Source organism: Cololabis saira, chromosome 4 (genome assembly GCF_033807715.1).
Source record: "Cololabis saira isolate AMF1-May2022 chromosome 4, fColSai1.1, whole genome shotgun sequence".
Lineage (NCBI taxonomy): Eukaryota > Metazoa > Chordata > Actinopteri > Beloniformes > Belonidae > Cololabis > Cololabis saira.
This window is the reverse complement of record NC_084590.1, coordinates 37141466-37159461: the sequence shown is the minus strand read 5'-3', so window position 1 is coordinate 37159461 and position 17996 is coordinate 37141466. Positions and strand designations below refer to the sequence as shown.

Sequence of the window (17996 nt, the reverse complement as noted above, 5' to 3'; positions counted from 1 at the left end):
GAGCCCGTGTGTGTTAAACAGAGTCATCGCCACCGTATCAATGGCCATAAGTAGCTGGACCCTGAGGGAACACATGGCAGGACAGGGGAGGGAGGGTCGGGGCACGCTCTGCATGATTGACAATGCCACTCTATATGCGTACGCACACTGTGCACACATTCCTGATGCAAATACAATGATGCATCATTAATTGCTAATCAGTTCCTTTTGAGACAGGCTTGTCTTTGTGCCTTCGTCATCTACGGACTGACAGGTTGAGTGTGTGCGACAGGCGGTGTGAGGGCGGGACAGTTGGCCGGGGGGTGGGCAGAGAAAGAGAAAGGCTGGGGCGTGTGTGTGGCCCATCCAGAAGACGGGAGGCCAACTGGGCCCTTATGATGGCTCGGTGGGAAATAAATCAGGCTCAGCCATGCCCATTCTCTTTGTAGACCACTGACGGGGGGTTAATTTGGGCTGGGTGGTCATGGTGGGGAGGTTAGGGGAGTCTTAGTCATCCAGCCTCTTTGGCTGAGTGACTGGCAGTCTGTCTGAAACATCTTTTTCTGCAATGAGATTTGGCTTCATTTCTGATGAACAGCAGATGGGAAAAAGAAAATGGTTCATTGGAGAGTACTTCAGATCACCAGAGTGTGAAGTGGAAGGTGACCCGTCCCTTTGTCAGCCACTCCCACCATTTCAAACTTGACAGCAAAGATCTATGCAGGTTCTTTGTACATTGCAAATAACCACAAATTACACTTTTCAATAAAAACATTCATAAAAGTACAAACAAAGAGCGCTCCGTATGCAGTGATCATGCCGCTGGCTGTGCCTGTAGTCCTGCAGTTAATGAGACAGTTAAATGATCTCAAGCTGAGCCAAATATGCTGTCTGGCACCGTCAGACGCTGCTCTTCGTTTAGCCGAAGAGCAGCGTCTGATTGACAACACTGCAGGAAAGCACAGCCTGCGAGTCAGGCGAAATAACCGTGTAGGTTACTGAGGATCATGCACATGAACGAAGCGCAGCGATGCACGAAACACATGAGATGAGAATGTGTCTGACGTGAAGCAACACAGCCATCAACAGCAGATGTGATGTTGTCTGACACTTATAGCATGACATAACATACACCAGTATAGAAGCTCGCCTTGAACTGCTCATTGAGATAATAGATTTGAATTGTAGATCTGCATCAGGCAGAGAAGGTGCTAAGGAGATTTCTGAAACTATTTCTGAAACTGGGTCGAGAACTCTCCAAACATAATTAACACCTGGAAGGATAGTGGCAAACCTTTATCTTCGTGGAAGAATTGTGGTCAGAAAAAAAGTCTTGAATGATCATGATCTGAGATAGATTTGAAACATTTTGTTAAATTAAATGAAAGAATATCAACAATATAGACCATACAGTAATATTTAATGGTGAAAGTACAAGCAATCCCATGTGTGTAGAGGACTCTAGAAAACCTCTTATCAGTGGGGGTTATCGAAACAAAAGGCTTCACTTTCCTCAGGAGCACATAGATTGATACATGGTAGCAATGGAAAAAAGCACATGTGGTCCAGATGTTCTCTTCTCCAGAGTGATGGACACATCCTGTTAAGAAGAGCGACAGATGAAGGGATGCATGGCTTATTCCTGGACTGTACCACGCAGCCCGGTGTCAAGGCAGAATTATGATCTGAGGTCGGTGCAGCAACATTACGCTTCCCAAACACATCGGGTCAGCTGACTACCTGGATGTCAACCCTTACATGGCTGATGTCACAGTCTGACTGTGCAATGCTAAAGATGGCCAACCAAAATATTAAAATATGTGACTTTTTTCATGCAGGATGCATATACACTAGAAATTAAGGGACTTGAGGTGCAAAACAGACAACAAGGGCTTTCAGAAACATAAGAAAACAAACAAAAAATTAAATAAATAAGCATAAGACAGTTCTTATGCATTCAGGCCCTGTTCCAGATAAAAGAAACCCGCTATGACCTGAAGGGGAAACTCATGTTTGAGATGATGACAGCAAGAACTAATATTAAAAAGAGATGTACATCAGTTAAGGCTAGAGGAATTTGGAATAGTTGTAATAACAACCTAAAAATGTGTCGCTCTATCGTCAAGTTTAAGAAATTGTTTAAAGAAAATATTGTAAATAAATATAAAACACTATAATTATAAAGTATACAATCAAAAACATTCTAGGATGTGAAATGTCAATTTTATATTTTGTCTTACTTATTTTTTTCTTCTTTATGTTTTGTTTGTTTTCACTGAGTAAAAGCTAATGTCTCATATTTTTGCTGATCAAAAGAAAAAAGGGTAGGCACTATAAGCTACGGCTTCAGCCTACACCTTTTCGGCAAAAGAAATGTTGTTTTTTTTTTTTTCTTCCTTTTCATCTTGTTCTGTACAAGCTGAAATAAAGAAAGATTCATTCTTGAGTATTTATCCATTTTGACTTCTCGTTTTGTTAGTTACATGTGACCTCTGTGCCTTCATGACTCTTTCTGTTTGATTCCCTTGGTGGTCTGCTGTCAGAGGTCCAATTAGAGACCACTTCAGGGTTCATTAACAGGTGGTGTACCCAGCTGCCTCTAGGGCATCAGGATAAAGAACCAGGATGTTGCCTCACTATCCACTTTCAGCCCCGACACAGCACCCAACACCCCCACTGGCTAATTAGTGTGGCACATGTGCAGCTAACTCACTAGTTATTAAAAGATACAAAAGCAGGTCTGTTGCCTCCCTGCCTCCTGCCCCCCCGAGTCATCCACAAACACTAGAGTGCCTCCATTTCTTTCCATCAAAAGCCTTTCCTCCAAGACCTATTAAAAAGCGCTTTGCAGGGTTTTATTTTTTATTTTTTTGTAACTCAAACTCAATTTGACTGATATAGTTACTACCATGGACAAAAATCGGACTCCCTATCCATGCAGTTGAAGTCCTTTAGTTTGACGAACCCTGCAAGCAAAAGACAAGTGAAGATGGAGCATGAGGAGTTCTTTCAATGTTATCTCATCACCGGCTGCAGCTCTTTCACCCTGGCGGCTTGTAAAATTGATAGATGGATTTAAAATAATGACGTGGTGAGTCTGACCCCGGGGCTTGTTGACAGAACTGATTTATTATTTGTTATGGAACCCATTTCTTTCATACAGGCTGATCAAAAGGCGACACACTCCTAAAGAGAAGTTGAACAATTTCAGTGATTTTAATGGTTACTTGGAAAATGCTGTTTACTTTTGTCTAATGGCGGAGACAAAGCAAGAACCTTTTTTTCATCTGTAGTTTTCATTTTTACAGGTAAACTGATCTTAAACTAGTGCCTAAGCATCAAGTGCACAACGACATCGTATTGTCTTCATTTTGATATCCATTCAGTGGATGTCATCACAACTATAGGCAGACAAAGAAAGAAATAAGTACAAAAAGGGTTTCGCAAAAGGCCAATTTAAGCAGAAATTAGTTTATCTGCTTCATCTGTCGCCAAACCACCATTACCTCATTTCCATTTTGATTACATATTTTTGTTTTCTGCATGATTAATGGGGTTTTAATCAGGCTTTCAGACAGGGCTTACGTACACTTTGAAAACACGCTGGTGGAAAGTACAAAAGGAATAGAAAATCAAAGCATAAAAGCAGTTATTGTCAATGACTTTAAAAAACTAGATTGGTGAATAAATCTCTTTTGTGGTAACAAGATCTTGTAGAGATGACAGATATACTGCATTAATAAGGGAGCCGTGTAGCTGCCTGTCATAAAGGAAAACGATGCCACAACGTGCCAGAATCAAGGTCAATGCAGGTCGGTCTGCGACCATCCTCTCGTAATGTGGCTGCTGCCAGGGCTGTCCAGCCTTGTTATTGAGCTGTTTGCTGAGACCATGAGACAAGACTCGGCCCTATAAGGTAACAAGACATAGGGAAAAAAAAACTATGCCTTTATGCAGACGATATCCCACTCATCCAGAAGAAAGCAGAGCCAGCCGTCCTGAGATTAATGGATTTGGTATGGGTGCATATGCTCTATCAGGTTATACCTTTAATAAGACAGTACATGGCCCTATAAGGTAGTAAGACATAGGGAACAAACTATGCCTTTATGCAGACGATGTCCCACTCATTCAGAAGAAGCCAGAGCCAGCAGTCCTGATATTAAAGGATTTGTTATTGGTGATGCTCTATCAGATTTTATATTTAAAGGAGCATGAGGCAGGATTGAGGCAGGATTTATGAAAATAATTTGTATACGTTTTAAGTTTTCTAGTAATAAAGTCAGATGAAGCGTTCCAAACCAAAAAGAATGAGCCCTCTAGTGTATCTCTCCTTTGCCTTGAACAGGCTGTGTGCTGCAAAATGTGCTGCAATTCCGGGCCGGAATTTCCCGCGCTGTCCTGTGGATGTGACGTCACATGACGCTGCATGTGCGTTCTCCCCGTTCTCCCGTGCCGGCTTCACTGTTGGCTGCAGTACCCCCAACGGCCGTCGTGGTGAAGGGTGGCGCTAGAGAGTCTCATTTCTTAAAAGGAGCCTCAAGCTCCTTTAATAAGACAAGGTTTACCTATTCATGATCGTGATAATTCATTTAGAGAATAGGATGAGGTCCTATTCTTAGAATTCTGGAAATGTAACTCTTTTAGGGTAACATGCAATACTTTACAGCAGGCAAAAAGTAGTAGTGCAGGGAAATGGAAACAAATCTTAGCACAGTCAATCCACATATCCAGATCTCAAGCTGGCTGCTATAAGACAGCCAGACATTTTTTTTTTAGTTATCTTATAGCCAATTTATAATTTACATTATTTCTATTACGTGTCTGTGTCCAAATGTATTAGTATCATTCAAATGTTTATCAGGACTTATAGAGAAAATAGCGCAGAAGGATTACTGTTGAATTGTACGGGACTGGTCCTACAACATATGTAAAAGCAAAGTAGTAAACAGAGCGGGGAATTACAATTTTCACAGAAGAATCGACAAAAAGAACAAATAAGCAAATTAATACTATAGCCTCACAATCGTGGAGGGAATTTTGTGAGGGAATTTTATTTTCATGGAAAAACTGTCAGATTAGATGGAGCTCCTCTAGCTGGGGTTGCTTCCATAGAACCATTCCAACACTTCAAGTGACTCCAGAAGATCCCAGGAACAACATAAAAGCTCCAAAACAGCAACAACACTGAATAGAACCTACAACAGAATCACGCAACAGAAAACAAAATCATTCCAACTTTTTGTATATATGTATATATGAGCATTAGGTTAGGCAGGACCGGTTGTGAGAACGTGGAACAAGTGAGCCAGGCCAAGACATACAAACTCAGCTCTGGAGACCAAATGTCCTTTCACCATGTCTGTTACTACACTAACACAAATTCAAGCAAGGTTCGCAGCGCATAAATAATACCAAGCAAGATGTAATTAGTATGCCAGATTCATATATCCTAATTTTAAATTTTACAAGAGAAAAATAATTACAGTGATATCCATCATCACATATTTTATCACATCCGGCCTCATAAGCAGTACTCATTCAGTACCACAGTAATTAAAAGTTGCCTTTATATAATTGCATGACCGCTGGTTTCCTGTAGGCTGACAACTGAAGGAGTTAAATACAGTTAAAACCCTGTTCAAGGTCCAATATGAAAACTCAGAAACCATTAGAAAACCAGTCAGTCCAAAACAAATGAATCTCAGCCCATAGCAAATGACGCCGAAACTAAAAGTGACACCTAATTTCAAGCCTTTTTAGCAGTTCCTCCATCAATGCACCCATTTTCTACAGCTGCTTCATCCTGCTCAGGGTCGCAGGGGGGGTGGGGGGCGATGGGAAGGGGGTGCTAAAGCGTATCCCAGCTGTCATTGGGTGAAAGGTGGGAACACCGTAGACAGGTCGCCAGTTCAGGACAGCGCCGCCCAAAGTCAAAAACGACAAAACCATCCATGTGCAATTTAACTCCAGCACTCAATTTAGAACGGAAACTAAACCTAATGTGCATGTTTCTGATCCGTGGGAGACACACAGCCATGGAGGAACAATACATAAAGGTCCAAAATCCGGACTAAGGACCATGGAGGTGTGAGGCTAACCAGGACATGCCGTGTCTCATCGGTCTCCATGACGCTGAGCAAACACACCAACACGGGCTCTGGTCTTGTTCCTCTCTTTGTGAGAGGCATCTTCTCCGGAGAACAAAATCTGGACTTTCACCCACTGGAGACTGCACAGCAGGAACTCACACGCAACAACATGCACATCCAGCCGGACCAGCTGCTTCAACACTGAAACGAGCAGCTCAGATTACAACACACAGAGAGGGAGAAGGTCTGGACTTTCACTTGGGAGTCTGAAGTTACACCTCTACATGTTCACATAGCAAAATAACAGTGTATAATAACTTGGATATGCACCTTCAAAACACACAAACTGCTTTTCAGTAGTTTGTGGATGGGTAATAATCAGAAGGAAGAGCATGAGGAGAAGATTATTATGTCTGAGTATCAATTTCATGTTGCACTCTTGTATTATTTTTTCAGCACGTAATTAAGACTGTTGCCATAATATTGGCAGTTATAAACTGCAATAATTGAAACCGTATTTGTTCGAATTGGTTAATTGTTAGTAAAAAAAAGGAAGTCAGATAAAAATTTAACAGAAGTTGATTTTGCAGACGTTTTCCAAATGATCTTTGACTTTACAGCCGGAGTTCCACAGTGCAGCAAGACGGAGGATCAGCGCGATGGCAAACAGCAATTCTGATCAGACTTGCCAGTTTGTGTGTGAATGGATGCTTACACGCACACACGCACACGCACACACACACACACACACACACACACACACACACACACAGATTTCTCTGTTGACAGTTGCCCTGCAGTGTTGTGTATCATATCTCTTTCCAAACACAGTTTCGTTGGTTACAAAACCCACAGCAAATAAAGACACGTCAATCCTCACAACTGGAAGCATCCATCCGTGAACGCGGGGTCGGTTTATTGTGGCCGCATGAACGTGCAAAAAAATAAAAACAGTACGTGTCGATTCACATGCTGGTGGAGCTTCAACAGCCCCTCGCAGAATGCAGCAAGGCAGTTCCAGGACAAATAGTGCTGATTGGCTCGGGGTTGCTAAATATTGCAGCGCCGCTGACTGAACCTCTGTGTAAATCCCTCAGTGCGAAGCAGAATCGTGGCCAGTTAGCAGCTGACACTATACGTTCTCACTCACAGCTGCTTTTCAGAGCAGTTTTATCCCTGGTGAGCATGTTGAATTGGAGGACTTTTGTGTAATACTTTCCATGGATATCTCATTTCCACACCTTCACATGACGTGACAAATATCATCATGCCTACTTGAAACTTTGCCTCTCGGTTGGTTGACAACACTGACGTTAAACAAGTTCAAAGCCCGCGAGCGGTCTGGACTTGTGCTGACATCGTGGTGGAGCTCAGACAAACCGAGTTGCCATAAGTCCAGAGGTTCATTTTGCTGACACAGGGCGAGACGGACTAATAAATAGAGTAGGGCTGGGCGATATATCGAGATTTTAATATATATCGATATATTTTCAAACACGATATGGTACGAGACAATATCGTTTATATCGATTTAAATTTTTTTTTTTTTTTTTTTTTTTTTTACATTTTTTTTTTACGATTTTGATATAGCTTATTTTGTGACAAATTGACTTGAATGTTTTATTTGAGATTTGCACAAATGTTTTGTTATTTGCACAACTGTCAACCTCAGTGGAAAAGTCTGCCTGTTACTGTCTACATTGTATTAATTGCACAGTGTATTTTAATTTAATTGTTATGCAGGAAAGGGATATTTGTTTTATTTTATTCAAGAAGCATTTTTATTCTATATATGCAGGCAGTTTATTTTTATTTCATTTGTTTTATACATGTTGATATTGTGCAGACCTCTGTTAATAAAGGTACCTGTGTGACATTTTAAGGGTTTGCCTCAGAAAAAAATGAAGCTAACATAGATGCTAACAGAGATGCTAACAGAGATGCTATGCTATAATGCTTTGGGGGAAACCCCAATTAAGGCACAGAAAAAATATCGAGATATATATCGAGTATCGCCATTTAGCTAGAAAATATCGAGATATGACTTTTGGTCCATATCGCCCAGCCCTAAAATAGAGCATAGAGAGACAGATTGAGAGTTTTTATCTTAGGTAAGAAAAATAAGATCATCAAAAAAATGTAAAGCCCCGTACCCAATGTTAACAGTTTCTCAATGCTTGTTATTTACAAATCTGGGTTGTAAAGCTCGTGGCCATGACTCAGAAGCAGCTTGACGATTTCCACACCGTCACAGCTGACAGAACGCTGAACTTCATGGATACCTTCTCACAAGGACATTGTATTCTCTCTGCTGCCGCCATACCTGAAAGTTCACCTCACAGTCCTGAGATTTAAGTGAGCAATGCAAGCTGACACTCTTTTTCTTGGGTTATCATAAATAAATAAATATATCAAAATCCTTTTTTCAATACTCCGAGGAAGACAAGAGATAAAAGTGCAACAGTAATCTAAAAGAGAAGCCGCAGGCTTGTGACTAGAGCAGATTAGTTAAGGGGGCAGCGGAGCAGATAATTCAAACCTTATTTCAAGGTTGCAGAAAATTAATGACAAACTACAGTGACGCTACCACTTCCTGCTATTTCATTTGCGTAATCAGGGACATGTGTGCACTCAAAAATTCAGGGGAATTCAAGAGCCCTGCAACTTGGTTCATGCTTACTTTTGTGTAATCTCAGAAAATTCAATCAATATGTTAATGCAAGCAGTTCTTTCCAAAATCTAAACACCAGAGAAGAAAAAGTCTCCGGTCCACATTCTCAAGCTGCTTGCACATGCAAACATTTGTGAAAATGTGTTGTGCTGGTAACTGTTTCTAATCAGACAATGTGACTATAATGCCTGACATGTGACTCCAGGACTCACTTCAAAGCAACCACCCTGCTTAGCATACTAATTCTGTTGAACAAAGATGCAGAGGCTCGATAGTTGTTTATCATTCCCAGCTCACCTGTGCCCTCCGTTTCTGGTAAATGCTTCGAGGCTGTTTGTGGCACTAATGCGAGCCAAGGGGAATTTCTGTAACGTAATCCAAACAGAGGATAAGATCCACCGGTGATGTATGGCCTCCTCAGACTTTGATGTTATGACACAAAGCTGTCAGTTCACACCACGCACACCTATTCATTTCGTTCTTCTCTCAAGCTGTGTTATGGTCAAAACAGATGAGTGAACGCTTACTGAATCACAGTTTGAAGTCATGCTTGCTGAATAGCTTCACTGACATGCAATTATTGGTTATTATTGCTCCTTTTACCTCCCCCCTGACCTTTGCTGTAAAACAGTTTTTGCAAAACCAGTCACGTTAAATAAAATGTCTTCATTTTTCAAGTCATTTGTGCTCTGAGGAAGGAAGTCAAGTCCTTCTATGTGTTTATAAACATTTGAATAAAAGGCAGCTGAACTTGATTTTTCATTCAAAAGGTTTCTTCTTCTGCTTAGTTTAGTTTAGTTTAGTTTATTTAGCACATAACAAAAAGAACATTACACAAGTTAAGTTCAGTTAAAAGAAACTGTGCAGGGAGGAGCGAGCAAGCCAGTAGGCTTATGAGGAGCCCCCACCTAATAACATTTAACAAAATCCTTATGAGGATATAAAATCATAAAAATAAAAATAAATCATAAAAATTGCATGTAGAACATGAATGAAAATAAAATAATAAAAAAATAATAATAATAAAAAAAAAAGATTAAAAAAAAATTACTGTACACATGATCATGAAAATATGAGTATTAAGCTGAACAAATGGCAACACAAGAACATTAAGAGCTTTCTTGACTACATTTTTGAATTAAATGCTCTCTTGAGCGACTTTTGAACATGGATAGGGACCTACAATGTTTTGCAATATGGTACCAACTATTCCAGACTTTGACACCTCTAAATCTAAACAAAAATTGGCTTCTTGATTCCAGACATTTAGGCGGATGTAGGGCTAGGGCCTGCCGAGTTGAGTAGGAATGAATTTGGGAGTTAGTGGCAAAGTATGAACTAAAGTGATCAGGAACATTTCCTTCTGAGGAAAATATTTTGTAAAGAAAAATGCATATTTGGTAACTGTTGATGTCATAAATAGTAAGAATATTTAGATTTAAAAAAAATAAATCTGCTGGAAAACATTGACCTGATGACTAAGACATAAATACATAAATACATAAGAGTTGACTCCCATGATTTAGGGTGCATCTTACTACATATTTATTTAGCGTAATATACTTAAATATAGTTTGCTTAAATATAAACAGTTTTTATTAATTTTCAATGTAAAAGCTGTCAAGGACCAACAGGACTGTATTACAATCAAACCTTATACTGTTCTCAGATAGTTTCTGTAGATAGATGGATACCTTTATTTGTCACTGTATCAGGTCACAATGAAATTGTAACTAACCAGTCCAGTCGTATTAAAAAAGATAAAGCGACTAACATACAGTCACATGACAAAGCCACACATGAAGACATATCAGGTAGGAAAGACACAAGATACAGACTTTACAGAGAGCCAGATGAAGAGCTAAGTGAAAGTATTGCACTAAGTGTAAATAAGTTAAGTTTGAATTTGTACTTATAGGGAGTATATTGCACTGGATGTATGGAGTTCCTATGTATGTTTGTTAAGAGACTAAATGGCTGTGGGGTCTGTTTGTGTGTGTTTTAATTAAGCTGTAACGTGTGTCCATAGCACATAAAGAATGATTGTAAAACCCCTGACACTCAGTTAACATGTAACTGAACTGACAGTCATTTATCATTTCAAAGCTACGCTTTTTATTTATTTATTTTTTTTTTTTTGCACAGTGATAACACAATAATTTTTTTTATCATACAAGGACAAATAATTTGTGCAGGAGAGGAAAAGAAGCCCGAAGGGCTTATAAGAAATCCTCCCCTCAATACAAAATCACCAAAACAAATCAGTCAATAGCAAAAGAATAGAAAGGAAAAAAGAAAAGGTAAAAGAAACAAAGAAAAATACAATAAGTACACAAACAAAAATATCCATGAAATGGCAATTTAATTTCAGTAGGAATAGCCTGATTAATTTTGTCTAAATAAAAGATACCCCACCAAGCTGGTCCTAAACATTTTTAAGGATGACGCTAACTTAAGAGACCTATCTAAACAGTTCCAGAGTTGAGGGCCATGGAATTTGATAAAGGATTGGTGACTGCAGGTACGACAAAGAGGTAAATGAAAGTTATTCCGACCTCTAACTGAATAAGAATGAATATCTGATGATAACAGAAAAAAATTATGAAAAATTTTAGCCTACCTAACAAGATATAATCTAATTTAAAACATAAAAACAAGCATAAACCATGACTATGCACACTCACTGGCGGCTTCATCAAGTACACCTAAATCACCACTTTACAGGCACTTTAAGATATTATACTTTGACTATTTTTAGGCACTAAAATTGACTTTAAATTAGGTTGCCTAAACTCTAAAATACAACGCACATGGAAGCAAGTTAACAGCGACCAGTCTGATAGGCCTTGAGAGTTTCTGTCAAGGATTTGTTTCAGAACGTCCTCATTAAACTGTCAACAAGACCGTCTGCAAAGAAAACCTACAGCTTGCACTGTTAGTCACTGACTCGGGACTCGTATCCATCAATACAGGGCATTTGGCTTGAAGAAACCAGTGATGCTTGAGGCATTAAAAGGCAAACGTACCTATATTTGCATCAGGTCTTACTATGTTAATTTCACAAAAAGCTCTTTGATCACCTGCTTCATGTTGAGTCTGCAGCCGGGCTTGTTCCTCTTTGGTAAAACCTGTACTAGTACGTACTTTGAGGTAGGAGAATGCTTTGCACATGGCAGCTCAGCAGTGACTTCAAGGCAGTGATTCTGTTCATTTTTCTGTGATTAACCATGTCACAGCTCAGTCGCCATCTGATCTGAAGTCAAGCAATCTGAACAAACAGCAGGCACTATCTCCGGCCCGCAGCCTCACGCTGTCTGCACAAACGCTCTCGCTCCACCACGGATCGGTGCTTGTCAGGCGGCAACATGTGTATGCTCATTTACTGGAGCACACTCCAGCCATTCACAGTCCAATGAGAGAGTGAAGATAAACCCCAACTTCTGCTTTCAATATGCTGAGCTCCGATTAGATGAGATGAAAATGAAGCCTGGGGAAGATGTGCGGTAAGAGCATTTCAGGCAAGACGCCAATTACTCAGAACTACTGAGACAATCTCTGTAGATGCTACAAACATCAATATATATAGAAAGAAGAAGAAGAATGTGCATCATGCTTTTTAGTTGCTCTTTCTACATATCAACAGATGTGCAAAGTAGCTGGTGAGGCCACAAAGGAACTGTGAAGATGGTCTAAATCTACCGACTGACATGAAAGAGCTTGTTCTCCTTTTGTTGTTGCTTGTTTTAGCAGCGGGAACAAAGATGAAATGTCAAGCCAGCCTGCGGCAAGGGTTTGATTTTCGGCTATCACACTGGATAATGACACCCAGACTTTTTCTAAAGTGTGTCAAAGAGCCTTACACATTTGTGATGTCATTTTTTAGTCCAAAGGCCCAAGGATCAGCGTTTCAAACATCCAACGGCTCACTGGAAAGGAATCCAGGAGAAGTAGTTCGTTCTGCGAGACAGCCGAGATTAAACCCATTCAGAGTCTTGACGGACTGCCTTTGGCATCGTCCGGAAAAGTTGTGCCGTGCTAAAGAAAGACAAATGATGTGTTAAAATGTGTAGTGATGAAATTCATTAGGTTGTCAAGTGGAAAAGGGCTTAAGACCGTATCACCTCAAGCGAGTTTCAAGACAAAAAGCGGAAGGCCGGATGAAGATTTACAGTGTGAGAACTCGGTGTCTCCTCTGTTTGACAGGTTATGCTATACATTTCCCCCTTGGAATTCAAAGTCATAGCTCTAAAGCTGTCATGCCAAGGATCCATCCATCCATTATCTATAATGACGCTTATTCCAACACAGGTCGCCCTGCCATGGATCACATTTCAACATCGGTTTAGACCCTTTCTGATGCAAATTATGAACCAAATCACCCTTCAGAAGACAAAAAAGAGACTGCTACTGCATGAAATAAAACAACTAATAATATAACTTTAATAAACCTAATAAGTAGTATCAAATCAAAATGTCACCTCATTAAATCCAAGCTTGTTTCCACCTGCCAACACGCCACCGGCTTTAGAGATGACAACAAAATTACAGGCTGTAAAACAATTCATAATATTTCACAACCCATTTGCTATAAGTCATGTCGGTACAGAACCTTACCGGTGAAACTTATTCGGTTACATCTCAAGCGTATTTATCTCTAAACATGTCTATTAGCCTACAATTATATAGGCTTCACAATATCACTACCATCGGCAGAGGAGAGGCTGACCTGGCGCACGGAAAATGAGCCACGTTCATGTGCTAACATGAAAAAAAGGATGGATACCAGCTGGGATATTTCATCCTACAAGTCAAAGTGAAATAACATCAAGAGTAGCCACATCTGGCTTTGATAAAGCCCTGTTTGTTGTCTTGGGTCGCCCTCACGGTTATGCTACCTACTTTAACAATAATTCAAAGCATCAACTTTTGCATCTGTTATTCACCAGTTGTAAGCAGCTGTACTGGTAACCCGCCAGAGGAATGAACGGTTTTTAATAGCTTCTGTGCCGGATAGCTCAGTTGGTTGAGCAGGCGCAGCATCTATAGAGGTTATCGCGCCCGCGCGGCCGGTCCGGGTTCCAATCCTGGCCTCCATGTCTTCCCCTTCTCTCTACCACATGTTTTTTGTCTAAATAAAGGCCACCAAAGCCACAAAATCTTTAAAAAAAATTCAATAATAATAGTTTCTTCTTAAGCTAACTGTTTATGTGTGTCATAAAAATAAAATTGACTTTTTCCTCGATGTCAAATAAAGTCCACAATAGCCTTATGAGTCCTGGTTTCTGGTTTTTACTGGCTGGAAAGAAGCGGTGTCCTATGACACATGGGACTGCTAAGGCACCGAAGGGCCAGAGGCTGTGAGAAGCAGATCGTAAATCCAGAGAAGGCGAGAAATGCAACAAAAGACAAAGTGCAACTCTACACACCTCCCGTCAGTGCTCGGTGCAGCCTTCCCTGCTGTCACCCCTTCACCACACCAAATCAGCTACATTTATTAGTGTCAGGTGACTCTTTGGATTGCAGCTAGATGTTCTGCAGGCAGGTATGAATATACGATTTTGGTTTCAAAAGAAGTCCACAATCTCAAAAGGTGGTTGTTTGTCACTGCAGCACATCTTCTGCTCAGTCCATCTTGCGAAATCCCCCCAAAATATCTGTTAAATTCACAAGGGCTCAAGACGGATATGGAGAGGGAATGCTCGCCATGGTGTCAGACATCTGGCGGTAATACGGCCTTCATGTGGTCAGCGACTATTTCTGAGCTCCTTCACTTTAATCACACTGCACTCTGGTGTTGTGTCAGTCTGTCTCGGGCAGGCAGAGCGAAGTTAAGAGAGTTCATGCATCAGTGTGGTTGGAGGGAAAATGGTGGAAAACTGTGTCAGTTTAAGCAGATGAACTAGAGCTTCACCAAAAAAAGAAAAAAGAAGGATAATAAAAGATGGCTTTTCTGTTACATGCATGGTTCACATTGCTCAGACAAAGTGACAGGAAACTGCACACAAAGTGGACAAAAGTGAAATCATCTGAGAGTCGTCTTTTCTGCTGCGTGGATTCGAGCGATCCGGTTTCGTTTTTTGGTCAACTGACATTTTGTCACAGCTTTTGAAGAACTGTTTTCCTGTTAAGGCTCCATTGTGGTTGTCTTTGCACATTTATGTGACATTGACAGGTTATTGGCCCAAATCTCCTTATCCGGAACTTCCTTTTATGTTTCCCTCAGCTTCAACTTTCTGCAAACAATCCATCGGTTCATCCATTAATATTCCTGTTCAGGGTATCGGGGATCTGCTTGGGCCGATCACGGCTCGCTTCCAGCATGAGGCAGGGGTAAACCACTGACAGCTCGCCGGCCCATCGCAGGGATGTACTAGCTTATTCTGCTTATTCAAACGTTAGCCATTACAGCGATAAACAGCAGACTTGAACATCATCCTTGCTCTCAGCAGATGTTACTATGAAAAAAAAAGAAAGAAAAGATGGTTCTCTGCAGCTGCAGCCGGTCAGGTCAGTTTAAGGATTTAAAGGATGCATTTTTGGCAGTGAAAGAGGTATTCAGAGGCTTTACCAAATCAATAAACTAAAACAGCAACATATAAATGGATTATCGATAGTTATTCTGCTGAATTTGCCTCCTGGGACAGATCATTATATTAATACAGGACTGCTAATGCTGCCTGACTTAACCAGCACAGAGTTGCCTCCATTCTACAAAATATTCAATCTATGATAAACTGTTTCATAAATTTATTTTATGATTTACTTTACTTTCTTTTAGTTTTTTGAACAATTCTCTCAGTTCAACCAAAATTCAATCAAAATGGCAAATACGTGCTAATTTAAGGAAAATGTATTTGGGTGGAGCTTGACTTGACTAGCCTCTAGCTGTTTTTGGTCCACAGATTTTCTCTTCATACTCTGCTGCGACCACCAGCTGCTACTGATATAGAAGGAGGCGAAAAGCAAATGGCTCCATGACTCCACTAATGGCGGAAAACCGAGTTGATCATCACAAGTAAATGAGGTGTGTGTGTAAATGCTGTCTCAGCTGGGAAGAGATGCTGATACACTCGGAGCCTCCTCAATCATGGATGCGCGACCACTGACACAGCTGGATTGTGTTTACAGCAATGTGTAACTGCCACCATGGCACTTATCCCAGCAGAAAAAAAAACTCCAAACAGTATTGAGCTCATTTCCAGAAACATGCTGTTGCAGAAAATAAGCTGTCCCCTGCTCAGTGTGTTGCTTTAAAAGTATGTCTTTTTTTCAACATTTATGTGCATTGAGATCTTGCAACAGAGGTTTTTCTTTTGTTCCCCTCTCTCACACACCCATGTACCAAAAAAGTATGTCTAAAGATGGAAAGATGAGTCAAAAAACCATCAAATCTTTCAAATAATGTGAAGTTTCTCTATTTTTTTTAATCCACATAAGAGGGACTTTCCATGCTGCTGACTGACCATCAACGCAAACAGTCATTTCTACATGTGTAGCTCATAAACCTCAACTTATGTGAGTACCATGAGGTCAGTAATTAAATGTGGCACGACAACTTCTGAACGCAGATGGTCTGCTCTCGTGGAAGTGTGAGGCCTCTCCTACAATTACCACTTCATCAGTGAAGTCAGAGGAAAACAGAGGCCCGGCAGATTTTTGTCTGGGACGGTTCACAGCCCGCCGAGCCTTTGCTGTGGTCGGACGGTGGGCTTTGCTGCTGTCAGCCAGACGGGCTGATACGTGGGCTCTCGCTTTACTGTGGGCCCGAGCACCCGGCGGTATTTCAGGAAAGCCTCGAGAGGGACAGGGCTGCCTCATCAAAGAAAATGGTTCGTGAAAAGGTTGATGAATGATACTTAAAATTAAACACAAACACAGTGTTCACTGCTGAACCTATTTGTGAATAAAAGTGAAGCAGCCATGTTCTTCATAGTTTCATCTGACTGTCCACTTGACTTTTCTCACAATGTGATTGCAATATATTTTTTTTTTTACAAGAAAGGAGAATCCACAAGAATGCTGAAGGTCTTTTATGCAAAAAAAAAACACATTTATTGATGTGAACTAGGAATGGGCGATATTTTACCGTTCACGATAAACCGTCAAAAAAATTCCCCACGGTAAGAATTTGTCATCTCACGGTAAAAACAATAAATTGAGGAAATGAGCCTGAAAGAAAGAAAGAAAGAAAGAAAGAAATGAGCCTGAAAGAAAGAAAGAAAGAAAGAAAGGAGCCTGAAAGAAAGAAAGAAAGAAAGAAAGAAAGAAAGAAAGAAAGAAAGAAAGAAATGAGCCTGAAAGAAAGAAAGAAAGAAAGAAAGAAAGAAAGAAAGAAAGAAAGAAAGAAAGAAAGAAAGAAAGAAATGAGCCTGAAAGAAAGAAAGAAAGAAAGAAAGAAGAAAGAAATGAGCATGAAAGAAAGAAAGAAATGAGCCTGAAAGAAAGAAGAAAGAAATGAGCATGAAAGAAAGAAAGAAAGAAATGAGCCTGAAAGAAAGAAAGAAAGAAAGAAAGAAAGAAAGAAAGAAAGAAAGAAAGAAAGAAAGAAAGAAAGAAAGAAAGAAAGAAAGAAAGAAAGAAAGAAAGAAAGAAAGAAAGAAAGAAAGAAAGAAAGAAAGAAAGAAAGAAAGAAAGAAAGAAAGAAATGAGCCTGAAAGAAAGAAATATTCCCGTTGATGACACTTTTTGTATTGGTATTTTTTTTATCGTTATTGGGTTAAATGCCAGAAATTATCGTGATAAATGTTTTTGTCCATACCGCCCATCCCTAATGTGAACACCAGAAATGATTTAAAAAATAGGGTTTATTCTCCCTATTTCTTTCACTTTTTGCAATCTTTCTGGCTTCAGTTACAGATGAGAAAAGCAGGACATTTGTAAGTGGAATTATATGCCTATAAAACAGCTTGTGAAACCTGCATTAAAGCATCAGGGAGAGGTAACAGTACTTCCTGAATATGGAGTCCAGCATGTCCTTACAGTCCAAAGTCTTCAAGGTCTATCTCTGATCTCAGTGTTGACATGTTTTCTTAGTTTTTCCCACTTCTCTCCATTTCAAAAGCTCTAATTTTTCTCAGAAATTATAGAATCCGAGGTTGTTTTTCCACATGTGAATTCAACACAAGTCTTTTTTCTGTTAGAATGATAAAAGCTGAATATAGAATTGTGAAGTGAGAAAATCATGCGCATAAAACATCCTTGCAAAGTACGTTGGTAGTTTCTGCCATATGTGGAAATGACTAAGAAAGCCTTTT

The 17996-nt window shown here is 40.1% G+C and overlaps 1 protein-coding gene across 5 annotated transcripts in view; it reads right to left on the bottom strand.

Annotated features, from left to right (window-relative positions):
- The window catches only part of robo1 (roundabout, axon guidance receptor, homolog 1 (Drosophila)), a 229927-nt gene that overhangs the window by 159941 nt on the left and 51990 nt on the right, over positions 1 to 17996 (bottom strand). The window lies entirely within an intron of this gene.